The 6,149-nt window shown below is 37.7% G+C and overlaps 1 long non-coding RNA gene across 2 annotated transcripts; it reads left to right on the top strand.

Annotated features, from left to right (window-relative positions):
• The first annotated feature begins 83 nt into the window (after positions 1 to 83).
• Positions 84 to 2,898, top strand: LOC117282470. Of its 2 annotated transcripts, none has more exons than XR_004513211.1 (3): positions 84 to 303; positions 2,229 to 2,440; positions 2,693 to 2,898. It is a non-coding gene; the product is annotated as an uncharacterized LOC117282470 (long non-coding RNA). The 2 variants fall into 2 exon arrangements; XR_004513212.1 differs by lacking the exon at positions 84 to 303 and adding an exon at positions 540 to 622.
• The last annotated feature ends 3,251 nt before the right edge of the window (positions 2,899 to 6,149 follow it).

Genomic DNA, 6,149 nt, shown 5'->3' on the forward strand with positions numbered 1-6,149 from the left:
CATTTTTATTTTGGGCGTGATGCAACGCAGTTCTAGTTATTGAGTTGCATATCTATTTACTTAGTAGTCCGTGACAGCGATTACGGCGATGTATGCCCGTACGTAACCGCGAACCGCGAAGAGATGAAAATACAAGTCTGTTCCAAGTGGTAGTTTTGTCTTATGGGATGTAACGCCGCACTGCCAGCTGAAAGTAAGCCAACATTTTGGAGAAATGTGTCACTTCAGTCTTCATGGTCGAACTCTGTTTTCGACCTGCTTTACGGTGGTTTCATGCTTGGCTTATTCCTCGACGCTGAAGATGTAAGTGAAATGTTGCACTGAAATGTCGGTTGACTTTAAACGGATTACACGGCTTTGTATACCAGAAAATAGAACTCTTCATAGCCACCACTGCGATAACATCAGATCCTAAGTACTTTGTATGTTTTATTTTTTCGTGGTGTGGGGTGAAATTGTGCCATACAACACACACAACAACACAATGGGCCTCCACGTCCTGTTACAGGGATAACGTTGCCTTTTTGCCAGGTATACTGGAATTAGTGAAATGATGCTCATTTAACTCTGCAGCTAATGTATACTGAATTCACTTCGTATGTGTTTCGTGTAACCGTATAAGGTAATTGTGATAAATATGATATATAAGAAAAGGAAAATGGAAGGAAATACCATTCCCTATAAATAAGTTTTAGATATCCCTTTTACATTTCTTTAGATATGGATAGTGCAGTCAATATAGCAACTGGCTACAGGCTGGACATCTAAGGAGTCAGAGTTTGAGTCTCTGTGGCGGCAAGAATTTTCACTTCTCCATGTCGTCCAGACCGACTTTGGGGCCTACCCAGTCTCCTATCCAATGGGTACCAGGGATTCTTTTTCCGGGGGTAAAGTGACTGAAGCGTGACACTGACCACTCACTTCCAACTGCTGCGGAGGTCAAGAAAATGTGGGTCTGTACATCCATTTCCCCACAAATGCATACTACTTAATTAGTAGAGCACAGGGACAATATCTTTTTTTAATAATTCATAATTTTTTTTCGTAATTTTCTTGTAATGAAATTATTTCAATAAGACTAGAGGGGTGAAGTCAGTGAAATTTAATGTTAGTGTAGATTGCTAGATCCTGGAGGCTGGAGAAAACCACAAGGGGGAGGGATCCATGTGATGATACTGAACCAGGTGAGTGCGAGTGTGATGGCCCAGCATAAGTTCGATACGTACTCACCACACGAAGACGAAGCCATGGCACTCTTTCTGAACATGGTTTCTGATGGCAGAGTTGTCATATTCGCCATAAAGGTATGCTGTAACAGTTGTGAGACAAATGAGGGTCGATTATTGAGGCTCTCCAGTATTGCTTCATTTAACACCATGAAGCTGAGCCCTTCTTGAGGAGCCGCCAATTCTGCAGCTACTCAAGAATTTCCCTATATTTTATGCAACGCTAAGGTTCATTACCGTGTTCACAAGAGCCCTCCACTGGTCCCTATTCTGAGCCAGACCAATCCCATCCTATCTCTGTAAGATCCATTTTAATATTGCCCACCCACCTATGCCTTGGTCTTCCAAGTGGTCTCTTTCCTTCTGGCTTTCCCACCAATATCCTATATATATATATCCCTTGTTTCCCTATTCGTGGTACATGCCCTGCTCACCGCATCCTCCTTTACTTGATCATTCTAATTATACTTGGTGAAGATAGGTTATGAAGCTCCTCATTATACATTGTTACTCATATAAATTTAGTTTAAATTTATAATTTGTGCTACACAGGCCTACATTTTCACTAAGTCTTATTGTTTTGGAGATATTTAAATTAAAGAATACAAATGCATCAGAATTATTACCTGTGCACCAATCTTGTCATTCTTGATTAAAATATTAGCTTATTTAATTCATCCCATCATGTTTACAGTTAATCAGACCATTTTCACCTCAGTTGGTACCTCATAGACCCGCATATGTTGTGTTATGTTAACAGATAATTTATTTGTAAATTACATAACTTCAGAACATAATAGACAGTACGTATGTGGTACGGAAATGAACTGTAAAGTTATTACTCTAACACTAATAATTCTGACATCTGAAATGTCTGGAGCTTGACAGATATGACACCCTCAATGCATATTAAGAGGTTCAGAAATATAGTCTTCTGAATGTAAGCTGTCTCAGTGCCGTTTCTTCTGGATTTCTGTAACAGTAACTTTGGTTGACTTACAGGATGAGGGAACATTCCAGATGAAGCAGCCAGCCAAAGACCTGAAGAGACTGGGTCCAAAGTGAGCCCAGATAATGGGATGGAGAGACGTGGGCCATGGTAACACAGAAAGGTGCCAAGATGTTTGGAGAGTCTTACAGCAAGAGTACTGAGTCCAACACCTGGGGAGCACCTGTAATTCTTTGCACAGAAATACCGCCCATGCCCATTGAAGGTAGAACCATGTTTAGGTGTTCAGCAAAAAGTAAGAAAGATAGGCTTACCTGGTGGTCAGGCCTGCCTGTCTGTGCTTAAAACTAATTATCACTAGTATGTACTGTTACCTATCACTACTCCTTAAGTTCTACTACTTACTACTTGGTACTCTTTTATGCTGTTACTATGGAGACCCATATTATTGGTTAATTTTTTGTAATCTGTATGGATAATTGATAAGACATGCAAGTCTAAACATATGTCATTACAGAAATTGAGTGTGATTGTGTGGACACAGAAGAGAACAGGCAAAGAAGAGAATTTTGTAATCATATTGAGGGTTATGGCAGCGTCTGCAGCAGCACGGATCCTGCGCCATTGTTGTTTAACCCTGAACCAGTGAGTAGCAACAAAATATATGTTGTTTTTTAGATTAATAATTGTTGTGTCAGATCATGCCTACAATTTCCATTAAAAGAGTTCAGTATACTTCACTTTATAGATATCTCCCACCACTACATCATGGTTCTGGTTTCCTTCATCCAGTTGTTTTTTCAATGATCCTTCCCTTTTTCTTGACTTACATGATTTGTAATTTTTTTATAGTTTTGGAAGTCTCAGTATTTGCACTCAGTTTGTGTTTTTTATTTTTTATTTTATATTTACTGGGCCAGAGCTGGTATAGAGTATGTGCCGTATTTTTGAGGTTACTTGAGGGAACAGATGAGAGGCTTCCATGACTTGCTGAGACAAAACCCCACCTCTCTGTTCATGTTGTCGGGATGGAGTTCAATCTCAATGGCCTCCCTAATGATGCGATCCAAATAGAACTCCATCCCGACAATATGAACAGAGAGGTGGGGTTTTGTCTCAGCAAGTCGTGGAAGCCTCTCATCTGTTCCCTCAAGTAACCTCCAAAATACATCAGAACCTATAGGCCACTCAGGTCCATTGCAGCCCCCAAGCTACAGGGTTAATGCCCTCCATTTATCCTTCCCTTCTATCCCCCTAACAGATACTCTATACCAGCTCTGGCCCACTACCTGATGGCTATTCTACCAGACCCTTCCCCTCCCCCTCTCTACTATTTCCCTATGTAGCCACACTCCTTCTCTCCTTCTCTTATACAGCTGTGTTTACTCGACTGGATTCAGTCTGTTGCACCTGCTCTGCTGGTTCGCTCGCGGATTTCTTCTTGTCTTCTACCCTGAAGATGGAGGCGATACATTCCTCCGAAACGTCGGTTAACACAATTTCTACACAGCACCTCATCCCAGAAGATGGCTTTCTTCAATGAACGTGATGTTTGTCAAGATAAGGAAACAGCGATATGTTTGCAATGTAAGGGTGAATTAAGTGAAATAGAACAGGGAGACAATCTTAGTAAAGAAAGTGATGGTAGGAATAAGAAAGACCCACAGAATCTACAAGAAGGTATGAATGAATTAAGAGATCTACTAAAAACAGCTATATGCAGATCAGTAAAAGAGGTTATTCTACATGAAATTAATGTCATTTTAGAAAAAATAGCTTAACTGAAGTTTGTAAGAGGAAAATGGAGAATGACTGGTGTTGGACAGAGGTGATGAGAAGAATTGCAAAATTATTTGCAAATAGCAGGATATGGATCTGATGCAGCAAGATGCTAACATAAGTATGACTCAAGATCTTATGAATGCTGATCGGCATAATATCAGTGGAAAAATAAGAATTAATGAATGGCAGATAGTAAAAGACAACAAGAAATTGAAAAATAATATGAGGAATGATGTTGGTAAACCACAACAAATACTGACAATTGTAAACTGGTTTGCAGCACTCAGCAAAATAACCAGCGACTTTGATCAACAGAAGCAGTTAGAAGGAATAAATAAAAAACAGCTAGAAATAAAAAGGAAGCAAGGAAAAATAAAATCATACTAATGGGGGACAGTCACATAAAAGGATATGCGTCCGAATTATTGAACCAAGTGGACAAGAAATTTGAGGTTATGGGCATGGTTATGCCAGGAGCAAGATTACAAAATATTGTGCCACTGTGCGAACAGGAAGTTAACTCGCTAATTAGGGATGATATGGTTATATTATGGGGAGGCTCAAATGATGTTGCAAAAAATGAAACAATGTATTGACTTAGACACTTAAAAATGTTTACAAGTAGGAAAAAGAATACAAATTTTATTTCAATCACAGCCCCTCACAGATGTGAGTTAATGGACTCCTCATGTGTTAATGAAGAAATAAAAGTATTCATAGGAAAATGCACAAAATAATGAAGTTAGAGAGTAATGTGAAAATACTTGACATTGAATTGGATAGATCAGGTTATATCAGGCATGGCCTTCATCTCAGTGTAATTTGGAAAAATAGAGTGAAAGAGATGATAAACCAGATATGGGAGCTCTCATCTAAAGACAAGGGAGATGTTATTGCCCAGGGTTGGATATATAATTTGAATGAACCTTTCCAAGTACAGGGAAGAGATAATACAAGTCCAGAAGTCAAGGAATCTCAACTGAAAGATGGAAAAGAAAAAGGAAATAGTGAAATTGAGAACTTGAGTGATTGTGATTGTGACCAGACAGTGGGTGTACACAAAAATATTATAGAGGGAAGTGACATCAGTAATCAACGAAAGGCAATAGAAACAATCTTTGATTGGGAAAGAGAGCATAGTAATAGAAGAAAAAGAAGACCACCTACCAGAAATGAGGATTGTTTATGGGAGTAAAATCAAATCAGTCTCTTTTCAATAAGTGTTATTATACCAAAGACTCACTAATTCTTGTACATCAAAATATCAGAGGTCTTGGTGGCAAAATTGATGAATTGAAGTGTTCAATAGTTAGCAGTAATATAAATCCTCACTTAATATGCTTATCTGAGCATCTCATGTCTGACCAGAAATTATTATTCAGCAATTTCCAGAACTATGTATTGGACACAAAGTACGCCCGTACGACTCATCAAGGAAGAGGTGCTTGTATATACTCGTACATAAGAACAGATATAAAATTTACTGCTATAAATCTAGCACAGTTCTGTCATGAAAAGAACATAGAAATGTGTACACTTAATATTTCTTTAGCTAAAACTATCATATTTGTACTATGTATATATAGGTCACCTTGTGGGAATTTAGAGTACTTTGTAAATAAGTTGGATAAAGTACTCAAATTACTCTATAAACCAAAAATTGAATTTATAATATGTGGTAATTTTAACGTAAATTTTCTGAAAGAGTCAACACGTAAAACACAGCTATTAGTGCTGTTGCAATCATATAATGTATTTCATACAGTACAGTTCCCAATTATAATAACTGAGACCAAAAGCTCTGCAATTGATAATATTTTTATAGATAAGCCAAGAATAAATTCATATGAAGTAATCTCTATTAGTAGTGGACTATCAAATCATGATGCTCAGTGTCTAGTACTAAAAAATATCAATTTCCTGGAGAATAAAAAAGTGCAGGGAATCACAAGAAGATTAGTAAATGAAGATCAATTGCTCAATTTCTTAGTAAACTATCAAATGAAAAATGGGAAAATAAATATAAACTTGATGATGTAAACGAAATATTCGACTCATTTTTAAATAAATATTTACTTGTCTATGAGTCATGCTTTCCAAAGCAAAATGTAACAAATAAACTCAAGGATAATGGCTGGGTAACAGCTGGTATTCGTACCTCCTGTAGATGGAAGGAATCTTTGTTCATTCTC

Source organism: Cryptotermes secundus, unplaced genomic scaffold (genome assembly GCF_002891405.2).
Source record: "Cryptotermes secundus unplaced genomic scaffold, Csec_1.0 scaffold271, whole genome shotgun sequence".
Taxonomy (NCBI): Eukaryota; Metazoa; Arthropoda; class Insecta; order Blattodea; family Kalotermitidae; genus Cryptotermes; species Cryptotermes secundus.